Consider the following 24,264-nt stretch of genomic DNA (forward strand, 5'->3'; position numbering starts at 1 on the left):
ATCGATTTGAAAAAAAAAAGAGCAAGAACACTGTTGTGTGCGCGGCGTGTTTAAAAAAGTACGCATCTCTGTTGTCTTTGCAGGTGAGTGCTTGCGCTGACCCTTCGCGTCTTCTTCGAAACGATCGCCGATGCAGGGCGGCTCGTGCAACACGTGAGTGATCGGTGTGGCGCGCTGCTTGTTATCGAAACCGCCTGTTTGTGACTTTTCGTTGCGGTGAAGGTGTCGGGCGAGAGCCGTGTCTGGAGACACTCGGCGCAGCGAATGGGACGGCTTTTGGACATGCTAGGTCATGTACGGCATGAGCACATGTTCGCGCTATCATGTAGGAAGGCAACTGTAGCCATTTCGTGGTCTAAACGATTGTCCACGTTATATATATATATATATATATATATATATATATATATATATATATATATATATATATATATATATATATATATATATATATGTGTGTGTGTGTGTGTGTGTGTGTGTGTGTGTGTGTGTGTGTGTGTGTGTGTGTCTTTGACGCAAATATAGCTCTTTGCACTACCCGCCGTGGTTGCTCAGTGGCTATGGTGTTAGGTTGCCGAGCACGAGGTCGCGGGATCGAATCCCGGCCACGGCGGCCGCATTTCGATGGGGGCGAAATGCGAAAACACCCGTGTACTTAGATTTAGGTGCACGTTAAAGAACCCCAGGCGGTCGAAATTTCCGGAGTCCTCCTCTACGGTGTGCCTCATAATCAGAAAGTGGTTTTGGCACGTAAAACCCCATGATTAAATTAATTAAATTAATAGCTCTTTGCACTCTGTGTATATCGCGTCGTATAGTTCTCACAGACAATATTCATGCGAGGTAGCCGTGGTATATGCCTCTCGGGCAAGACTACAATCGTGGGACCTTGGTTTCAACAAATTTCGTTGAGAGCGCGTAATGTAAGGGGACAAGCGCCGAGATCACGTGAACGGCAGAGCCTGCGATAACTTGTCACTTTGATAAAGGGTGGATTGAGGTCACGTGAAGCGGTGCTTTGTCGCACCACTGAGATTTGGCCATGCGGCGTTGTTGAAGCGACCGCGCGTTTGGGAAATACGAAGGTATATACCCCCCCCCCCCCCCTTCCCCCCGTCCCCCGGTAAGCGTTCAAGCAACGGAATCGTCTCATTGAAATGTTTCGTGTGTTTCACAAGTTTCACAACGTCTGTTTGAAACATATTTTTACTATAAGTATACCTATACTCTAACCGCACCTTTACTCGAAGTGGTGGATATTTATAATCAACCTTGGAAGTGACACAGGGAACTCGCTAGACTCGTCTTACCGCGCTAGGTTTCGCACTGATTTGTTTTCGCGCATGTATTCAGCACGCGTCCATTAGCATGTCTTTCCATGTCGCAGGGCATCACGGGATGTTTTAGCGTAGTTTGTTATCTACAGATTGCGAGAAATATAGACCTGTTAAAGGGTAAAGTGTAATGAATCGGCGTCAAATTATACTTTCGTGGGCCGTGTTTCGCTTTCAAACTCTGGGCTCGAGGCCCTGGTACACGACTCGCTTTGAGGTGCGTGAAAGAGAGGAAAGCGTCTGCTCAGCCCTTTAGAGCGTGGCAGCTGAAAAAGAAAAAGAAAGAAAAAAAAGAAAGAAAGATAAAAAGAAAGAGGAATAGAGAGAGAGAGAGAGATAAAGAAAAACTTTATTGATTCTATCGAGGGGTTTAGCGGTGAGCCGTCTTGCGCTTGCTGCCTGGCTCTTCAGCACGGGTGTGCCCCTATTCCAGGGCTCCACTGAGCCTGGCCACTTCGCACGCGTGCTGCACCATTGCCCTTTGGGCGGTGAGCTCGCTGCTGGTGAGCAGGCCCTCCCATTGCTCCGCACTCGGGTTTTTATGTTTACGGAATATGTAGTTATGCTTACATTCCCATGTTATGTGGTAAAGAGTTGGTATTTCTCCGCACCATGGGCAGGAGTTTCTGTATTGTAGAGCGGACTTGCGAACGTGCAGAGAAAGTAAGCTGTACAGTCAGTGCGTTCTACCGCTGCTATAGTATATCGGGCAGAAACTTGCAGGTTGACAAATAAGCTGGAGAACAAGTTACGGACCACGCAAGGAGCGATGGAACGAAGAATGTTAGGCGTAACGTTGAGAGACGGGAAGAGAGCGGTGTCGATCAGACAGCAAACGGGGATAGCCGATACTCTAGTTGACGTTAAGAGAAAAATAAATGAAGCTGACCAGGCCGTGTAATGCGTAAGGCGGATAACCGGTGGACCATTAGGGCTATAGAGTGGGTGCCTAGACAAGGGAAGCGCAGTCGATGACGTGAGAAAACTAGTGGGGCGATGAAATTGGGAAATTCGCAGACGCAAGTTGGAATCGGTTGGCTCAGGAGAGAGGGGTAATTGGGGATCGCAAGGAGAGGCTTTCCTCCTGCAGTGCACATAAAATAGGCTGCAGCTGATCATGATGAGGCGTCCTCTGCGTAACGTCGTCAGTGACGATGTCAGAAAACACGCGTACATCTCTCGGGGGAAACAAACATTTTGTGTTCTGTTAGCTTTAGGATAAATTTTAAAGCGACAAGCCAGCGCTTCTCTCAAATCTACGTAATGTCATGGTGGCGTTGAGTGGACCAAGGTACCGGGGAAATGTAACGCTCGATTACTAAGCGTGTTTGCTTGAGTACGAAGCGGCGTCGCGGCTAAGCACGGCCGCGACTGGTAAACACACGCTATTGCCCCGTGATGGTACAACCGGGTAAAAATGTTCCGAATAACGCCGGCGCATTACTCAGACCGACGATAGACGTGAAAGCTCAGCGACGTGTCCCCCCCCCCCTCCCCCCTTCACTTTGACTTGCTCGTGCTTGAACTTAACGCGGACGGGAAGTGCGCCTCCAAGTATATTCCTTGTTCGCATTAAGCAGCCTGTCTTTTCCTCCCCTTTTGGAATCCCCCGTGCACAGAGGAGCCGAACGGGTGCCACGAGTGCTGACTCACGTCTTGCCCTCTCTCGGGTGTGCTCGCATATTCATTTGGTTGCCAGAATAGCGCGCACCCTGCGGTGTCACGTGATGCTGTGTGTGTGGCGCGTGTACGTTCAATAGAGGTGTGTCTCCTACGGGCGGAGATGACTAGCTTCGGCCCTTGCGTTCTCTGGCCCCCGCACGTCTACAATGTACCACCTGTCGAGCGCCCCGGGCAGATCTTTTCCACTGTCTGTGGAGCTGCCCCACGCCCATCGCGGTAGAGCCTATTCCCAACCCTTCCTTTTCCTCGTGGAAGGCCGCTCTTCGGGCTACTTGCTCGCATGACCAGCTCTGGCTGGTGGACCGTGCTTGCCTAGAGATGTCGGCCAGGGGGCTCCCGGACGTCTAGGAGCCCAACCACATTTAAATAGATCCAATAAAGTTTTATCCGTCCGTCCGTCTGTCTGTCTGTCCGTCTGTCCGTCTGTCTGTCTCTGTCTGTCTCTGTCTGTCTGTCTGTCTGTCTGTCTGTCTGTCTGTCTGTCTGTCTGTCTGTCTGTCTGTCTGTCTGTCTGTCTGTCCGTCTGTCCGTCTGTCCGTCTGTCTGTCTGTCTGTCTGTCTGTCTGTCTGTCTGTCTGTCTGTCTGTCTGTCTGTCTGTCTGTCCGTCTGTCCGTCTGTCCGTCTGTCCGTCTGTCCGTCTGTCCGTCTGTCTGTCTGTCTGTCTGTCCGTCTGTCCGTCTGTCCGTCTGTCCGTCTGTCCGTCTGTCCGTCTGTCCGTCTGTCTGTCTGTCTGTCTGTCTGTCTGTCTGTCCGTCTGTCCGTCTGTCCGTCTGTCTGTCTGTCTGTCTGTCTGTCTGTCTGTCTGTCTGTCTGTCCGTCCGTCCATCCATCCATCCATCCATCCATCCATCCATCCACGCCCCGCACACACGGGTATAGCTGTGCTCTCCCCCAATGCGCGACGCACCCGATCGGCCGGCCGTGCTTAGCGTTGTCGACAGAACGAGCCGCGCTGGACGCGTTGGTCAAGGGGCGCGAGATGTGCGCGCACTTCCTTGACAAAGTCGGTGAGGGACCTCTCGCATCACCCGTCGGGGTTTGCGAAGAGGCGTGGTGGTAAACTTCCGAATTTGTTTTTTTCACCATAATTTGCCGCGTGCCGTGCCGTCGATTACGTTTGTAATTTTTTTTTTTCGTGTCCGCCGAGAGGTGGAATGAAGCTGCTCGAAGCAACCGTTTTCGACCTCTTCACGTGATCCCTGCGTTTAGTCCTCTTAACGTAGCCCTGCGTTTCATTCGACACACAGAGATTGGTGATAACGATGATCTTGGCGCCAATTGTTCCAACAAAGAACTACGCGGGGGGTGGGGGGTGGAGGAGGGGGGGGGAGGAAGGACACCTTCGTCTGTCTTTTTTTTCTTTTCTCTGGCAGCCTTCTATGCCAAACCCTCGACATCGCATTTGCACGAAGAGGGGCAGCCAAAAGAGTAAGAAAGATAGATAATATACCATGGAGACCTGTTTTCTTTTTTCTTTTTTTCAAGAATAACTTCTTGTTGTGCCGACCGACTCCTCCGAGAGTGAGACCCGCGACCGCTACGCGTTCCCCGCGAGCTATCGGCGACCGAAAGGCCGGTTTGCACGCGATCGTTATGCGAACGCAGTCTCGACCAACGTTACGTCTCGACGTCGACGGCCGAGACGGGAAAAAGGGGGCCGCATCGGCGCGCTGACGTGCTCTCTTTAATCAAAAGACTGGCGCAAATAACAGGGACACAGGCAGAGAAGACGGCAGGACGAGCGCTAAGCCCTACAGCTGTGGCGCTGGTATGCTGTCAACTGCATGCCTGTCTCAGGTGAAAAAAAAAAGTAACGGAAGAAAAGCTCAGGGGCGAGAGACAGAACGACGGACGCATCTTTGCATACCTAGATGTGTATGCGCTAGATATGAATATATAGGTATAGACTGACAAATGGACGAATGTGTAGTTGGGCAGAGGGAATTAACAATTGCTTGACAGGCAGGTTCTTATAGTTCATCACGGTGTAGTTAAGACGCGAAACAATGTAAGCTAAAACATGGGATAGGATACATTGGACAGGCACAAGGAAGTACGGGAACTTTACTCCTTTTATTTCGCGTTTCACGACGCCCTAATCACTATGAACAAACTAGCCTAGCAACAACTAGTGACAGGTTACTTATACAAATTTGGATATACAGATATAGGTAGATGAACAGTTGGATAGTTGCGTATAACATTAGACATTTAAGCTGTTTGATACTGATGGGCAAACGGATGGTCGAAGATAGCCTGTGCGCAGGTGTATTGCCTCCCATTTTGCGAGACTACATTCGCGAAAACTGCAAGCTAAGACCGCACGCCTTTCCCTCGTGCACATTCACGGGAAGGGCAGGAATGTGTACGTGCAAATTGCGCGTGCTGCTTGGCCAAGCCCATGGCGCTGCCGTTTTCCGGGTGCAGCTCTGAGCACGCCGATTAGACCGGCGCATCATTGATGACTGATAAAGGTGGGCGCCTGCTAACGAAGGTGCGTACGGCACGTCGCTTAGAGCACTCTTACCAGACTTGGGGAAAGTGATGATGATGATGATTATGATGATGATGACCGTGATGATGCAACTGGTGCGCATCTTTGGAGTATTGCCACCGCCACGCTTCCGGACAGCGAGAAAGCGAGGGACCTATGCTGACACGGAAGCCAGAGATTCATGCCCGCTATCGAATAATTAATGCAGAACGGGGGGGGGGGGGGGGTGTTTCTGCTCAGACCCGGGTAAATGGGAAGTAAAGTGAACGCCGTCTGCCGCGTGGTGATGTCGCAGTGCTGGTCAGTGCTGCGAAAATTGAGCTCGACGTCACACATTCCACGAGAAAGATTGAAACAGATTGTATTGTGCATTGTTAACTTGTTTATTGATTTTTGTGTCGCGTGGAATTAAACGTCCCTCGTTCAGAGTCGCGGCATTTCGAGTTGCGAACACGATGGACGCGCGAGGCCGCACGCCAGTTCGTCGAGGCCACAACAATCGCAAGCGCTTTGGTTCGTCCCGACTATGGCACCGCGCGTTGTCGATAACTTGTCAATCTGTTCTTTTTTTTTTTCCTCTCCCCGTAACATTAGTCTTGGGCCGGGCTTCGGCGTATACCGATATCGTCGTACGCTTTCAATACTCTGGGCACAAGTAGCCCTCTTGCGAACGCGAACGAAGGACTTGGCCGACGCCGGCGACCGTGATCCAGATTTCCGCCCACGGGGACCGGCTGCCAGCAAAACATCAGCGGCGTGCTTCCGTCGTCTTGAGCGACGACAGCCGGTCTCCCTCATCGCCTGCACGCCGCCCTGGGACGTCATGAGTAGCTCCTCCGCGTCCTTCTTGCTGACCCGCTTGACCAGTGTTCTGGGACGGCGACGCCGACAGAAGCAGTGGGTTGACACTTGGGACACCGCTATGCACTTCGTTAAGAAGCAAAACGAGCGAGAGAGAGAGAGAGAGAGAGAGAGATTTAATAATACGCCGGATATAATACGCCTGAGAAGGATTTTGTAGGGCTACGATACGAACTATACTCGTCGCACTGCCTCCTTTACTAGATGCCCGCCGCGTTGCTCGCTTTCCTGTTGTAGCGGTGGTTCCCTTAGTTGAAGTTGGTTCAGCATAAATTCCGTGAGGCGGCGCTCATTGCCTTTTCAACTTCCGGCGGATGTGGCAGCGGCGGCTGAATGCATCCGCCGGCGCGTTAAATGCGCGGGCGTCTGTTAGCGAGCGTTATCGCGGGCCTCCGAGACGGTGACAGATGCCACGTTAATCTCAGAGGCCGCAGCACGTGATTGCAAGTTGCAGGCGTTCGCCATGAGAGGCGCTCGTTGCCTCTTCGCGGAGGAGAGAAATGGGAGAGGGCCCGGAAGCGAAGTACCGCACAACGCGGCAGGCATCTAGTAAAGGAGGCATTGCTCGCGGACAAGTTTCTGCGGCAATGAAGGGAAAGCTACGGGCGCGTGGCTGCTGCACTTGTGTTACTACGCCAAGTAGTCCGGCAGCCTTTGACGGTGCTTTTGCTCTCGCTCGGAACAGACGCTGAATCGACGCAGCTTCGCGCGTGCGACGGTCTCGCGTTTGCGCAGACGCGGAAGGGAAAAGCCGCAATATGAAGGAAACCTTTACGTCCAGCGGAGCATTATGTCTTATTACTTAGTGGAGCACTATATCTTATTCAACTGTTGCTAATAGGGTGTTTAGGCTATCTCTACTCCAGCCTAAACTAGCGTCGATGAAAACACGGGACTCTTTTTTTTTTTTTTTCAGAAGCGGTCTCACTTGTGCGCACTTTGCCTCCGTAGCTTTCCCTTCATTGACACAGAATGTTGTCCGCGAGTATAGGTAGAACAGCTCTGTTCTACCTGGTTCGTATGTTAAGGTATGTAGGTATCGAGAGAGAAAGAGAGAAGGATAATTTAATGTCGGAATTCCACTGGCAAAGTCTGAGCGAGCGGCGCTTTCCGCTAGCGAGCGTCTTACGACTGCAACTGGATTACTTACAAGGTAGCCACGTACAGTCTGTTAAAAAAAAATAAATAAAAAAATAAAAGCTGTTACCACGGCTCCACTGAGGAGTGATATCGCTTTGGTGGAGATTACTTGGGAATGATGTAGGCCTGCTCGGGTAATATGTGGAATGTCTGGACACTCTGAACCCTTACTACTCTCACGGTTTCAGTCATTGTTGCAGTTTCAGCGCGATCCAGGGCTTTACTATTCTTCTTTTTTTTCAACTTTTCTTGCTCTGTACGGCAAATCTTTCGATACCTTCATGTTTGGCGAACCAGTGACGAACAGGCCACTAGCAGACGTGCGAATTGTGGGAGAGACGGGGTTCGAGATCGATGGGGTGTCGTCATTGTCAGCTCAAAGAGCGAGAAGACCATACGTGCGAAGTGGTCTGTGAAACACACTTTCCCCCGCTGCAAAATCAGTGCCTACGTTTTGTTCCTAAATAACGCCTACATAGCCGCCACTTTGTCCCTGTATTCGCCTTCTCTTCAGCGCATAGCACCGTATCGCGCCTGCTACATATTGTCGCCACTTGGTCTTGGTTTTGTGTCTGGGCCGCCGCAATTATGTACAGGTTTATGTATAAAATGCGCCAAGAATGTCGCGGATGTCCCAAGAAGAGGCGTGGTCACTTTACAGCGCGCTCTCCCTCCGTATATTACCGTCTACCTCGTACTCCACCGGGCCGTGAAGAACTCCCTCCGGGGCGTATAATAACGAGGACTTCCTGCTCCAAGTGAGCCGCGAAGGCCTCGCTCGAAAATGCGTCGCTTCGAGGGAAACGATGTGGTATACGTGTTTGGTTGGTTTCCCAGCGTGTAAAGGCATCGCGTCGGCAAAGGCGCTCGCCGGGATATAAACGCGTCGTGTGCTCGACGGTCGAGCGAAATGCGCAGCTACGGTCGCTCCGCCATGGTGAGAGTCGCGGATACCACGCGGCACTTTTTTATGCGAAGCATACTAGCCGCACAACCACGCTCTTCCTTGCTGCGCCGCGCGCGGCCGCGTAGCTACCATGTGACGTCATAACAGCTGCAAAAGCGGAGGCTCAACTCGTGCGCTCGCTTGCGGCCGCGTAGCTACATAGCCGGGTCTCAGCTCGTGCGCTCGCCTGCATGAGTTGTTTCTTCGTCTAGCCGAACCAAATATAGCCAAGCAACAGCAGTTCACCAGGCTAAACAGTGGTTCAACAACTAAAATAAAGGCTAGTACGCTTCGCATCCTGGGCTTAACCTATAGCTAAGCCACAGCCATTTTTTTTTTACTACGATTTGGCTGCAGACCTAATCAGAGCCTCCCTTGAGTCCTAGTGCGGCCACGTCATCCGGTGTTGCACGTGTTTCGCTTTGCGCTGTGTATTAGTGTGCTCAACTTTGTTTTCTCTCTGTGTTTGCTTTTCTGTTCTCATGCTGTGAAATTTCATTCTTTCGAAACCCTTTCCCCCCTGGTAGCTAGCCGGCATTTAGACAGCATGGATAACCTTTCTGTTTTCCCGCCTATATATATATTTTTCTAATCTTCCTCTCTCCTTCCTGAAAATAGTCTTCACAAAGACGCGCGTTTCAAGTCGGAAGATACAAGATACTTCGACCGTGGCGACCTGCGAATTGCAACAGGAGGCTTGAAGTTATACCTGCCTACGTACGCCCTCTGCCTTTGGGCCTTAGGAGAACTCGGCTCCTGTATTCCGTGCTGCACAAAAGGATCTTTTGATGTAAGTGACCCGGAGCTTAAGCAAGTTCTGTCAAAATGTCCTCCCTTCGCATATTTCTCATTGAATTTCACTATACGACAGCGGTAAAGTGCTCGTTTGTCGTCACCGGACCACCACGTCATTCCTCGTGTCACCATGCCGCAACGTGAACCTCCTTCACTGGGATTCGAGGCCTTGCTACAGAAGGAATGTGCGTTTGGGACTAGAGCGCGCTAACCACTGAGCTATCGGGAATTTTTTTACGTTGTATCTATCACAATGATTGAAATTATGTATATACAGGAACTGTTTACGATATTGTGAGCACCAGGTGGTCATAGCCAATGACAGGTCAACGAGCAATACATACAGAGAGCGTCACACAAAGCAGCACCTTCAAACACGACATAAAACTTGGAAGGAGAGGTCAAACACCTATAGTAGAAAGTATGCATCAATGCGGCTGACATTCATTTTGATCGTAAATGACCTTCAAGTGCGCATTCATACGAGAGAAATGCGGTGTTAAAATACGATCGATTGTTTTCTGTATTTCGTTATTGCATACGATTTTTCCATACGCTATACAGGCTTGTCAGCATTAAAAAAAAAAGGAAACAGTCGAATAGCACGTCATCACACGGAACAAGATATCGGATACTGTGAGAATTTATATCAAAATAATTCTGCCAATTTCTATGGAGGAACTCCCAGAATAAAGACGACGTCTTTACAACCAATGTAACAGTGTTCAATAGTTTCTGGCACGAAAGGCGACACGCCCAGTTATTTGGAAGATTCGGCTCATCGGAAATGGGATGATTGGTCTTGCCTGTGGGAGGATGCTGCTGTCGAAGTAAATGAGCAAAGAACAACAACAAAAAACAAAACAAAAAAACCAAAAATTGCTTGTCTGCTGTCATCTTTCTTTTAAATCATTTTACTTGTATCCTTTCGAATGCGTGTTCTTGCGCCTACTTTTTTGGCACTGTTGCTTGCTGTTTTGTTCTTTTTCTTCAGTTTCTGTTCTCTTGTATATTTTTGTCTCAACTTTCATCCTGATCACTCAAACTAGTACGTTACGCATATTTCTTGAACTCGTAACTCATTAAATTGATCCTCTGTCTCACCTGTATACTTTCGTACACCTCGACCTACTGTGTTGGCAACCTTTTTTGGACCAAACCGCACTGACTCGTTAAAGACGTTCAACGAAAAAAAAAAAAAAACGTTTCCCAAGTGAGGGCTCTCTCGTGCATCTCTAGGTCGGCTCACGGCGTCCCGCTTCTCGTACGCGCCAAATCGGGTTATCGTTCACGATAACGATAACCCGAAGAAGAAGGCGCATAACCGGTGGGACGCGCTTCGCATCGGCTTCGCAGTTTTTCGATGACTGTGCCGGATCATCACCTTGTGCTACAAGAATTCTTGCACCACGTGTTCCGTGTCGTCATCAGGACCACGAGGATACCTGCCTTTAAGGTAGGGGACCATTTTTTGGGACTTTAAGGACGATTGTGTGCCCACCCAAGGCGAGTCGTCGCTAAGCCTAGGCTTGCTCCGCCGACAGCTTGGCCTAGCCGCCGCGGCCGACGGGCGGTCGCTGCTGGAACGCACATTATTCCGAACTCTACCTGCATCATGGCCACTCCCATGAGTGTTGAAATAGAGGGGGAGGATATTCACCCCGAAGAAGTAACCAGGACCCTGGGCTGGCGCATCGCCGGTGAACGCAAGTCCCGACCACGTCAGCGAGACCTAGGTCTACCCAATGCACTTCAATCAAAACCCTCCGGTGCCGGTCGTAGACCCGAGAACGCCAAAGATACGTTAATCAAGAGAGCGCGCATGCCTGCACTGCCCCGAGACGATACCAAGATCGTGGTGAGACCACGCGGTGGTCTGAATATCAGCAAGGTCGGCCATATGGAAGTTGGCCGGGCCATTTACGCTGCGGCGGGAGTCACCAAAGAAGAATGGATCCGGGACGTGATATGCCCAAATTACCAGCAAAACATCGTTGTCATCAGTACTTCAAAAAGAGAAAATGCTAACCGGTATGTTGCAGTCACCAAGATTGTCGTCCAAGGAAATGAGCACGAGGTCAGCGCCTACGAATCGGCCCCCCATGGCATGACCAAGGGAGTCATACGAGGCGTCCCCCTCGGAGACACGGTTCAAGAAATCAATGAGAACATCGTCAACGAATATAATCCCACTGCTGTAGAGGCCAATCGCATCGCTAACACGACGTCTGTGGTGATCGCCTTCAATGGACCCAAAGTGCCGAACTACGTTCGTTACGGGGGCGTGCTCGCCAAATGCTCGTTATACAGAAAACAGATAGATATCTGCTATCAGTGCGGTCGCCTGGGCCACCGCATGGATGTTTGCCCTGATCCAACAGACCGGATCTGCCGGGGATGTGGTGCTCGAAATCCCGATGAACAGCACAAGTGTACCCCCAAGTGTGACCTCTGTGGAGGAGAACATTTGACCGCAGACAAGGTGTGCAGAGCTCGCTTCAAGATCCCGTACGTGGTACGGAAACGCCGGTGGGAGCGGAAAGATACCAACTACACGCCTGCAGAATCCTCCAAACCGCCACGTCGGGAGGGAGCAGCTACGTCAGGGTACCGGAATCACTCTCTTTCCTGTGAAGGCGGACGAGGGCGGAGCAGCAGCTGCGCCTCAAAGCCGGGCTCGAGAGCGTCGTCGCCGTGTGACGTGGCCGGCAGCAGCTGCAGCGGGCGCCGCCGGGAGTCGCGCTCAAGGTCGAAGACCCGGAGCCAGACACCGTCGAGGAACGCCGCTAAACAGGTGGGCTGGGCAGTTAGATCTCCTATCGCTCTTAGCAACAAAGATTTCCCTCCCCTTCCCCAGACTCCCAAGAAAGATTGTGAGGAATGCATGCAACTCAAAGCGCTTGTAGTTAAGCAAAATGAGCAAATCAGCGCGCTTCTTGCACGCATGGAGGCATTAGAAAAATCGAAAAACAGCGAGGATGTCACAAAACGCAAAATTGCCAAGAGGGACGCTCAACCGGAGCCCCCGGTAACAGCAATGGAGGCAGAGAAAATTGAATCGAGTCCGTCTGAGGAACCGGCGTGGGCCAAGCCCATTGAAGCCCTCACCGAGATGGTCACACAGCTTGCCAGCCAAATCGGCCTGATAACGTCCAAGATGGCCAAATTCGACGCGCTAGAAGCTAATGTCAACCAGCTTATACTAACCACTCAAAAAGCTAAAAAGGGAGCCCCGTATGGGAAACCGTGCATGGCGAGTAGTCTCACGACTACCAACCTGAGCCAAGATGGCGGCCAGGCGTAAAAATAGGACGGAAGATACAACGATCTTAGCCCAATGGAACTGCCGAGGAATTAAAGACAAAATAGGCGAATTACAGCAATACATAGATAATGCGGAACACAAACCGGATATCCTTGCAATTCAAGAAACGAACTCGCGACCAAAACTCGCGGGGTACGTCACATACACCGATCCCAGTGAGAAAAGCACAGCCATCCTAGTCCGAAGCAACATAGCTGCAACGCAGCACATTACCATTCAGAGAGGGTGTGAACACGTTCTCTTGGAAATTCACAGCAGAGGCATAGGAAGCAAAAACAATATCTTTATACTCAACGCATACTGTCGGCCCTCCAAGAAGAACATCGACATAGATGGCACATTACTCGACAGCAAGAGAGAGGCGGGCAGCCGACCCCTATTGATATTAGGAGATTTCAATGCGCCTCACACAATATGGGGTTACAAATTTTGCTCCAAGAGAGGCAGGGTGCTGGCGAACCTCATGGATCAGCACACATTAGCCCTACTCAACGAACCAGACACTCCCACCCGCATGGGCACAAGTACAACCCGGGACACCACTCCAGACCTTACCCTGCTGAGTGGAACCTTGGACGTATCGTGGCAGAACACAGGAGCGAACCTGGGGTCGGACCACGATATCCTCAGTATTACGATCAGGGGGCCCGCCTTCAAGGCCCGAATGGGAACAACAAAGATAACTGACTGGGACAAACTTCGAAAAAGGCAAGCAGCCGATGAAGACGAGGACACGAACAGCACCAAATCGTATGGGGAATGGGCTAAGGAACAACTCGAGCTGGTAGACAAATACACCCAGAAAATTGCGACCACACTGCAGACACCCTGTGTGGACGCAAAGCTTGCCCACCTTTGGGAAGCACGACACAGCCTCACCAGACGCTGGAAGAAACAACGACACAACAAGAAACTTCGCAAACGCATCCATGATCTCAACAAGCAAGCAGCTGAATACGCGTCCAAGCTGTGCAGAGAGAACTGGCTGAGCGTGTGTGATGGACTGCAGGGCACCCTTTCTACCAGGAAGACGTGGTGCCTCCTTCGTCACCTGATCGATCCTCTCGGCAGCAAGAGCGCCACTAATCGAAGCCTCACACGCACCCTCAACAACTATACTGGGGGCGCCGAAAAACTGATCAACGACCTGAAGGCCAAGTACCTGAAAACGGAGAAGGGTGATATCGCACCTCCCGACTACGCAGGACCTACCAATGAAGCGTTAGATAAGCCATTCACTGACACCGAGTTGATCTCAGCAATCTCCGAGAGCAACAGGGGCAGCGCGCCGGGACCCGATTCCATTACCTACAAGTTACTTAACAACCTCGAACACAAGGCCCGCAGACAGCTGCTCGAGTATATGAACCGGGTCTGGGAGTCTGGCAATCTTCCACACGAATGGAAAGAGGCAGAAGTCCGCTTCATACCCAAGCCTGGGAAGACACCTCACATCGACAACATGCGACCGATATCCCTCACGTCCTGCGTGGGGAAGGTCATGGAACGTATGGTACTTAAGAGGTTGCAGCGACATCTTGATGCCACCGATCAGATGCCAGAGACAATGTATGGCTTTAGGCAACACCTGGGCACCCAGGATGTTCTCGTACAACTCAACGAACTGGTAATTAAGCGAGCAACGAAGCAGGCGCCGCGAGCGATAATAGCGCTAGACCTCACAGGGGCCTTTGATAACGTCACACATGAAAGTGTCCTCCGCAACCTGCGCAACACCGGTTGTGGAGTGAACACTTACAACTACATCCGAGACTTTCTTCGTAACCGAACGGCAAGGATCAGAATAGGAGAGGAGACATCCCAACCGATCTACCTGGGGGATCGAGGAACGCCGCAAGGTTCGGTCCTTTCCCCCCTCTTATTTAACATGGCTCTCCTGCCGTTGCCCAAGCTTCTCGAATCAATAGATGGTCTGGGCCACGCATTATATGCCGACGACATCACCCTCTGGACTGCGAGGGCAGGGTCGGATGGCTGGATAGAAAACACACTCCAAAAAGCGGCTGACACGATCAACAGCTATGTGAAGACATGTGGCCTTTGCTGTTCGCCTCAAAAATCGGAGCTGACCATTGTCAGACCACGTGCATCAAGTACACAAGCAGAAAATATAGAAATCACTTTGGAAGGGAACCGGATCCTCCCGGTACCACAACTCAGGATCCTGGGCCTCCTGATCCAGGCAGACGGCAAGGCAACAGCCATGATTAGAAAAATGAAGCTCACGTCAGACCAAATCTTGAACATGATCAGACGAGTGGCCAACAGGCGGAGGGGTCTGAAGGAATCGGACACCTTGCGCCTCGTTGAGGCCTTTGTTATATCACGAATCGTCTACGCGGCGCCGTACCTGCAGCTCCTCAAGAAGGACGTCTTACTACTTGACGCAATAATCAGGAAAGCCACGAAGCAGGCCCTGGGTATTCCCATAAATTCATCCACGACAAAATTACTTCAAATGGGAGTCCACAACACAGTAGCCGAGCTCGTAGAAGCCCACCTATCCAATCAAAGGGTACGCCTTAGCCAGACCAAGGCGGGCAGAAGCGTCCTCCGCAAGCTAGGATGGCAAGAATCGCACTACACCCGCCACGACCAATTACCCGAAAAGTTGAGTGAGAAGTTGGAATGCAAACCACTACCACGCAACATGAACCCCACAAGGCATGCCGGACGACGCGACGCCCGCGCAAGAGCCATCTCCAGGACCCTGGAGGAAGACGACACTGTTTTATATACAGACGCCTCTCTATCGAAACGCTCCACGAGGGCAACAGTCGTGGTCACCGGGCTGGAAAAGCTGGTCACCTGCGCATCAATCTACACTCCGTCTTCGGAGGAAGCAGAAGAAGCAGCGATAGCTCTCGCACTCCTGCAACCAAACGTCACCAAGATCGTCACGGACTCACAAGCTGCATACAAGAACTACAGATCTGTCTGGGTGTCCCTTGGGGCACTAAAAATTCTTGGTAAAGCTACGCCTCCTAAACAAGCAATCGAATTAGTTTGGGTCCCGGCTCACTCCTTAGTTGAGGGCAATGAATATGCTCATCAACAGGCCCGAGCGCTAAACTCCCGGGCCAACGAGGAGGAGGCAAGGGGATGGCAACCCATCACAAATTACAGAGATATAGTCAAATATTACAGGGACGGCAGGAAGACATTCCCGCACCCCCACCACTCCTTGACCAGAGCCGAACAAACAATATACAGGCAAATCCAGGCAGGATCCTTCCCCACCCCTGCCTCCAGAACAAAATGTACCCAGAGAGATATAAGAACACATGTCCTCACTGCAATGCATTAGGCACCCTTCGGCACGTCATAGGAGAGTGCAATTTTTCCATAGACCACCCCCCACCTATACCCATAACTAACCCCCCTGCTATCCCCACTCTTTCCGAGCGATGGGAGATCATGCTGTCCAGCCCCGCCCTGGAAGACCAGCTCCGACTGATCCACAGGGGCCAGGCGGCCCTGGAAGCATATGGAGCCCGCGAAGAGGGAGCCACCCCATCAGACGCTTAACGCGTTTCAGTTCATAATGGAGCAGTAAAGTTGTTTCTCTCTCTCTCTCTCTTCACGATAATCGTCGCCGCGGCCGGCTGGCCCTTTTGCGTAGTACGTCCTCTTGTACTACATCGTCGTGACGCAGCCTGCACAAAAACGAACGTTCGGCGTCCGAGAAATCGCCCCGGGTGACGCGAAAGGAAGAGGAAAGTCGAGAGGAACCGGAGATAAGGAAACTGCGACGAAGGCAGGTACAGTGTAACGCAGCGTCTTTTTTTTTTTTTCGTCGCGTTTGATCGCCTATACAATCCCGCGACAATAAGATACTGTATCCAGGTTGCCTGCGCCGATTTACCGCCGTTTATGTAGGGCAAACAAGCAAGATTCGAGCTGGCTCCGTAACGGTATATATACCTCTGCCGCTGTTTTTCGTCTTGCAGGTGAGAAGGACCCTCAGGCTGATTCATACAACAGCGCCAAAAACACGGACAAGGGAGGACACAAGACGAGCGCCGACTGCCAACAACACCTTTATTGTAGCCTGCGCAAATATATACAATTTGCAACAGGCGCTGTTTTAAATATGAATGATCCGTACCAACTAGCTCGCGCCCAAACCCTTCTGAGCCTCAGGCTGAGTTCACGTTAATGTGAGTGAAGTCGTTGGCTGAGAGAGAGAGGGAGAGAGAGAGAGAGAGAGAGATTAAGTTTGAAGATAGCTGGAGGGTTAGCCTAGCGACACGTCTAGCATTGCTACTCCAGGTGAGATTGTGAGGGACGCAACAAAAGGGGGTGTGAGATAAAAATGAAGTACGCACGTGCCTGTACACGCACTATCACACATGCGCTATCACACATGCACTAACGCAAGTTATTTACTCTCATTGTAGTCTGTGTACCGCAGGAATATTATGTTTTTTGTTGTTGTTGGGCGAGTTGGTACGTTATCATTAATACGAAAACGTACGAATTTCACTTAGACCTGAAAGTCGGTCAACTAGTCCACTCGACATTGTCTAGATTTGGTGGCAAAGAAAAATTTGGAGGACGCTTGAGCTACGCCTTTGAGAGTAGAACGCGATAGCATTCAAATATCTCTGACTTCTCACGCTTCCCGGCAACTGGAGCGCGTGTAACCGTAATGTTTACCGGGAAACGCTGGCCGCGAACTCTATGCACGAAGGCGGGCTGTGTAGTAGAAACGCGGCCACTTGCGTGGGCCGCGGTGCGACGGAGGCGAGCGCCAGCTGGAGGCATTGCGAGGAACCGCGGGCGCGCCGGTCCGTGGCCCCCCGAGACACCCGTCGCGCCGGCGCACGCGAATGGCAGACGCCGCGGCCGGTCTGTGTGTGTGAAGAAATTTCTTTGAGTTTTCGCGTAAACAAAGTTATGTTTTCTCGTATAGTCAAATTGCAATACGTAAGCTATGATGTCTGTAGGTTTGTGTGCAAGTCGTAGTTTACGATTTTTCCGCGTAGCTTGAGAAATTAAATTAGTTCAGTAAATTTCTTGCCTCACATGGAGGGCCTGGATTTTGGTCTCTCGAAAATCGTTTTGTGAAAAGGCCGCCTGACGCTGGACGCCCACGCCGGATTTCTTGCGACACGGGATAAACGCTAGTGTAAAAAGAAATTAACCCGTTTATTCGTACAAGCCAAAGTAACGTACTACGCAGCGTTGAACGCTTCGAATCTTGGAGGGAGCTGGCTTATAGATAGCTCTTCTTTTTTTTTCTTCTCTTGATAAGATAGATGTAACCGCTTAGGAGAGGGAAGTACTAAAAGACTTAGGAGAGGGAAGTACTAAAAGACTGCCGTTTCTTCCATATCTTCGCCCAGGAGGGGTGCTGATTAAAGGATCTCTACTATAAATCTAGGTAGTTCTCGAGCCGGACTACATATATAAAGGCCATCGCCTTAAGATGCAGCCTGCTTGGCAATTAGGCAAAATGTCGAGCATACTTTTTTCCCTCCGTTCTTTCCAGTTAGTCTAAAAAAAAAAATCTAAACAAACCTTTTGCTCCTACATCTGCTCCATCTATTCCAAATGTGCATACCTCTTTCTCCTTCCGTTCGCCCACAGCATTTCCTATTTTGCTTGACTTGTTTCATTCGCATTGCCATGTTGCCTTCATTCTCGCCTTGTTTTGACACTGCGATTGCCGCATCTGCTCAGTTGCATGTTCTGCTTCTTAGCTGAAGCTGTCGGGTTCAGAAAGTTAAATTATGGGGTTTCACGTGCCAATTAAAACCACTTTCTGATAATGAGGCACGCCGTAGTGGGGGACTCCGGAAATTTCGACCGCCTGGGGTTCTTTAACGTGCACCTAACAATCTAAGTACGCGGGTGTTTCCGCATTTCGCCCCCATCGAAATGCGGCCGCCGGGGCCGGGATTCGATCCCGCGACCTCGTGCTCAGCAAAGCTCTCGGGTTCGGTTCGATCTAATCCGGGCCATAGCGCAGCACAGACCGAGCTATAGGCACGACGCTGTCTTTCCCAGCCGGCCAAAGACGGCATCCTTATTGCGATGGGGTGAATGTGTTGGAAATAATCGGTGCCACCACCGTGCAGTGTGAAATAGGAATACCTTTACGAATTCGCACTAGCCATTCGCTTGGTTTCAGCTGACACTGGCTCGTTGAAACGGTCTTCTTCTGTCGAGTCACGTGCTGGCACTAATCTAAAGAGCACTCGTGTTACTAACTAAGCAACTGGCTAACTAGCTACATAAATATACCCTGCGGTGAATGAGCCGCTCGCCTGGCATCTCTCTTGACGCAGGGTCCAGTCACCGTATTCAACGGCAAGACTTTGCACTGCTTTCTTTAGGAAGTATCACTCTGACATACCTTGTATCATCTCCCTGGCTGTTCTATTGGCTCTCTACTATACTCCCTATTCTATACGGCTGTCTACTCTAACGCGATTAGCATACGCAGTTAGTTGAAATGCACCTGCCAGCAGTGCTGCAGGTTGCCCCGCACCCGAGATGGAAATAACGAAACTGCGGAATTATGCAGAACGGGTTGTTATCGCGGAAGAGGGGGGTGCCTTAGCGCCGCGCACGCCATAAATAAGCGTCCGGCCTTGGTTTGCTTTTTGCTTCGCTTGCTTGTCCGCGCTTCACTGTTGTTCTCTATCCGCCCTGTCCTTGCACCGACGCAGCACTGACTTCATCGGTGCTGTTGCCGTATTCTGTGCAGTCCAGCGACCCTCTCCTCGATGAACCTGTGTATCAATTCTGTCTACACTCGTCGATTGGGGCGCACTGCACGTAACATTACCTCGGAGTGTGTGCATATGTTTGTTTGCATCGTCTAATTCGGCGCATCACGCGGTGTCCGTTCATTCGACCAGCCTTTGAGGGCCTGCGCGCGTGCGCCTGGAGCAGTGCTTAAAGGGACACTAAAGCGAAACAATAAATTAGTTTAGACCAATGAAGAACTGTTTGAGAACCCTGCAGGCAATCATATAAAAAAAATAGTTTGATTATTAGATGAAAAAAAAAATGAAGGTCCAAGTATCAGTATTTGAATTTCGCGCCGAAACCCCAGCGCCGGTACGTCAGCGTGACGTCAGGGATTTCAAAGCATGTTTTCGCATTTGGGCCGCGTTGGCTGAATAAAGGTTCCCGAAACTTGCCACGTTGAATATTTGGTTCCTTTAGAACACAATGTAGTCAATCTGTACCGCTATATATAATTAGTAGGCCCTAGAAGATCCCAGGTGCGGGAACTAAAGTAGGCGTCGCCACCCGTATTTCGTTCTTGCGCTTTTTCGGGCTTACCAAACGTCTTATCGTTGTAAGAGGGGTGTTTTTGGTGTTGGTAGAACGGTAATTTACTGATGCAGAAGAAATCATTTTTCACTTTAGTGTCCCTTTAAACTGGCGGGCGTAGGAAGCCACCCTAGCTTTCCTGTGAGCGCTGCGCCTCGGCCAGGTGTCACGTGACGGTAAACGGCGACAGGGCGATGGCAAAGGCGACGCACTTGCGGAAATCTGCGCTCTTTTGCGGGCGGCCTATAGTGGATGACAGAAAGATGGGAGGAGAAGGTCGATCTCCACTGCGGCCCTATAAAGCGTTTGAACTGCGTGCCGGGTAGCGAGAGAAGCGGTCGCTTCAGCTTGTTCGTTTAAATGTTATTGCCCTTCGGCGTTAAAAATTTGGCCACAAGTAATTGTGAAGCTCTGTCTTCCGCGTAAAGGGACCGTAAAGAAAAGTTATGTCAGCTTTATCAGCAAATTACTGTTCTACAATGCCAAAAGGGCACTCTTATCGTGAGATGAGGCTCGGTGTAAGCCAGAAAAGACGCTAGTACGAAGGACTAGTGGTGACGCCGCCTTGGAAGTTTCGGCACCACATTGCCGGGAGGTCCTGGATTTTCAGGACGTCCTTTCGGGCTATGTTCTTTCGCGGTAGAGAAACTGCATTGTATTCTAATTCATTCGGTGACTCAACTTGGCAAGCTTGAGCATTTACTAAGCCACAGTGACCCACATACGACATGAAATTTGTAACGTCACACTGACGTGCGGCGCTGCTGTTTCCGCAGAAAATTTAATATAATGCAACTTTCAGCTTCGCTTTCTGTTCTAATAATCAACCTGTTTAGTGCAAAATTAACAAAAACAGAGTTTTCAAATAATATTTTGTCAATGTATAGACTAAAGTTGAAGAAAAATTACAATGTGGTTCGTGCGGAAATGCAGTTCTAGCTGGCGGCCGGTTTGGGTTGCAGCCCCCTACACACCGAAGGTGACGCAGGCGGACTCCTTGCCTCTCGGGGCGCGTCCACGGATGGCGATGCAAGTCTAACTCCATCATGTGCACAGTACAGGACGCGCAACTCGGAATAGATGTGTCTGTATACCTGTCCAGAAGGTCCGTCACGTGAACATGCGTGCCGCCTGTGTCGCTTTGCTCTCTGTATCTACATGACACGGCGACGAACTTCGCACTGCTTGCTTCGCGGTGCGTCACTCGAAAGGTCTACGCAGCATAGTTAGGACGTCTGTATGGTGGAGGCAACACAAGTGTATGGAAACTCGGAAGTCGTGAATTTATTGTCCGGCCATTTGTATGCAGGGCTTCTTCGAACTCTTGATACATGCGTTGCTCACCAAGCAGACACAAAAGGCTTCTATTTTCATTTTTTTTTCTTGTTGAAATGTGGCACCGGAGTGTCAGCTTACGGGGCATGAACCGAATTGCCTGAGGCGTACACTTGAGATCGAGCAGCTGATGCACTGACACTCGAATTTCTGGACTGCGAACAGTTGTTTTGGATGTCACTGAAGATTTTCCGTTAAATGACGCTGTAAAATTTTCTTCATTTTTTTTTCTTTCGTTTATCGGTGTAGGCTGCTCGTCACTTTCCGAGCGCGCTCCGCAAGGCCTGGTGGTCACCGCCCCAATACCGCCGCCAAATCGACGCCCTGTAAACTCGATTCGAGGCGAGCGGCGCCTTTATCGGTGCGCATCCAAAAACACGCTGCAGCGCACTCACCTCCCCCCGACATTTACGGGTGCGCCTCCCTCCATGCTCGCTCCCGTTGGCGTTCCTCGCGAAATCGCGTGACGGTGTTCTTCCCATCTGGCCCCGCGTGTCGGCAGCACGCCTTCCCATTGAGAGGAGACGATGTGAACTGACGGGAACGGGTTTACCGCAAAACCAGGCTGGTGCAGCTCGCGCTTGTGTCGTCCTCGTTGCTGTTTTGCTGTGCACGCACCCAAAAAAACGCCGAGTGCCGTCGTATACGTAGCATCTCACGCGAACGTTGCTACATCGTCTCGATGGCATTGGTGGTTTTGTTCCCACTCAAAACTATTTCTTGACCCTCAAACCGTATACCGAGTGCAACCGTTACACGATGGCTGATATTGTGTTACGCTCAGCAGGTTTAGGCTCCATCTCCAATTTTACGAGTTTTGTGGCCCACGCATGGTGTCAGTAGTTGAGTGAGCATGGCGGCCGCATTTCGATAGGCGCGAAATGCGAGAACACCCGTGTGTACTTAGATTTGGGCGCACGTTAAAGAGCCTCAGGTGGCCCAAATTTCCGGAGTCCCCCCTCTACGGAGTGCCTCGTAACCAGATCGTCGTTTTGGCACGTAAAACCCCATAATTTAATTTCTTTTCTTGAGTCTGCAGAGCTCTAAAATCCGTGCCCCTTGCTACAATGTGGATCACGAGGCAACTGAGAGCGCAGTAAAAATGTGGTTGTCTCTGTGATGCATACAGATGCCGCCGGAAAAAAAAAATGCAAGCCTGTTTTCAAAGGCACGCAGTACAGTGTACGAGACGATGCGCTGTTGCATGTCTGTGGTTTTAGTGACTGCGAAATTCAGCACGCAGTAATAGTTGCCAAATAACACGAACAAAAAGGAGGAAGGTGGAAGCAGATGTATACCACCTAATATGGACATGTACGGGTTTACAATCGGAACGCTCGCGTCTCCTACTGCAAGCCGGCCTCCGCTACAGTGTGACAACCAGCTATGACCGCTGGATACATGACAACAGATTCCACAAAACACTGCTTCAATTCATACACAACACAGGCCTCACAGCACACACATAATACACATATACGCTCCAAGAATTATGCCTTAAGGGCAAGTCTTTATCGCAATAAAAAAAAAGAAAGAAAGAAAGGAGAGGGTCTACTGACAGGGCGCAACAGGATTACGCCAACGGCTATGAGTCCATTGAGATTAGGAAAAGTTACCTCTATTTATCCAGAACTTCATTACATTTAGAGCCACTTCAAGTGGAAGTTCCACGCTCTCACCGAAGCAGTAGTTTGCGTTAACTTTGCTGCAAGTTCATGGAACGCCGTGAAGCGGTTCTGCAACGCTTAACGACCTGCCATGTGCACATTTCGCCATCTTGCACTGGCGAGCCAACGACGGAGTGCATCTCCGGTGTAGGAAGAAGATAGGAATCGAATTGACTTGACCTTCGTGCGATGAACTCTAGCTGATTCCGCCTCTTCGGCGCGTGACATTTGTGTGACGCTCCGCCATGATCGTCGTTCTGACGGCAGCAGCGATCGACTTCACTCGGGAGGAAGGAAACGTCTGGACCTGGTCCTCCCTCTGTGTGTAAGCAGGATGCTCGAGTTTCCAGATTAGAGCTTTAGAATTGGGGACCCAAGCTGCTTGAGGACCCAAGAAAATTGGAGACCGCAAGTGCGCATGCGCTGTGACACCCAAGCCAATCTTTGGGTTCATGGCGTTCGCGTTCACCCAAGGCCGAAAAATCGAAAGCTACAGCGTAAGTGCACAAGCCGTCTTGGGTTAAAACAGCATGTTTAATTCGTAGTACTGCCACATCTTATTGTTTGCCCTTTTAGTGCAAAAATGCATTCTGCTCGTTTCCACTTGTATGAAAAACTTCTCTTTTTTTTTTACTTTTAAGCACATTTTTACTGTCCCCACTCCGGCCTCCCGAGCGCTCGACCCACGGTGTGCGCATTTTACGCAGTTCTCAAACTTTGCTGCTCCTCTAGCCCCAAGAGCAGCCTACCCAATGTGGCTTGGGTATTTGGAGTTTTGATTCCCCAATTCTAAATATCTCTATTGATTAATATGTGGCAATGCGTTTCGGGGCCTCTGAACGGACAGAGTACCACGCGCCAGAGGCGACCCGAGGATCCGCGCGTCTGTTGCACGACGGCGTCCTGTTCGTCTGCTTCTGTTGCTTTTGTTCCGGAAGTGACGTCAGGACGTTGTGGCAGTGGCGGCACCCTTGTTTTTTTCCTCTCGTTGCCGTCTTTAGCCGCCGTCTGTGTCGGTTGCCGCCTATCGGGTTTCGGGCGGTGCAATTGATAGGCAACGCGGAGACGTGCATTTGTGTTCGGGGCACGCCGCGAGCGGATTGGTGTGGTGTCGGCGTCCATATGCGCATCGACACAAACGGGGTGGCGCTGCTCTCTTCACAACACTACACAACACAACCTTTGTTTGGACAGGCATCACGAAGAGAGTTTGGTGACGCACAGGCGCGGTGATGTACCGTGCTGCTGTGAACGTCAGTGCGCTTCGATACTAGGCACCCGTGTTGAAGAAAAGCGGCGGTGCCGAAGGATCGGCAGGCTCCAGCTACACAGTGTTCGTCGCCTTTATATACGACATGCGATGCTACTGAAG

The 24,264-nt window shown here is 50.7% G+C and overlaps 1 protein-coding gene across 2 annotated transcripts in view; it reads left to right on the plus strand.

Moving 5' to 3' along the window:
* The window catches only part of MESR3 (misexpression suppressor of ras 3), a 271,058-nt gene that overhangs the window by 190,452 nt on the left and 56,342 nt on the right, over window positions 1-24,264 (plus strand). The window contains exon 2 of one of the 2 annotated variants that reach the window (XM_065428837.2): window positions 84-153. The exons of the other annotated variant lie outside the window; for it this stretch is intronic. The gene's annotated coding sequence lies outside the window, so the exon portion shown is untranslated. The remainder of the gene's footprint in view (window positions 1-83; window positions 154-24,264) is intronic. 2 annotated transcript variants of the gene reach the window in all.

Source organism: Dermacentor albipictus, chromosome 10 (genome assembly GCF_038994185.2).
Source record: "Dermacentor albipictus isolate Rhodes 1998 colony chromosome 10, USDA_Dalb.pri_finalv2, whole genome shotgun sequence".
In the NCBI taxonomy this organism is placed as follows: domain Eukaryota; kingdom Metazoa; phylum Arthropoda; class Arachnida; order Ixodida; family Ixodidae; genus Dermacentor; species Dermacentor albipictus.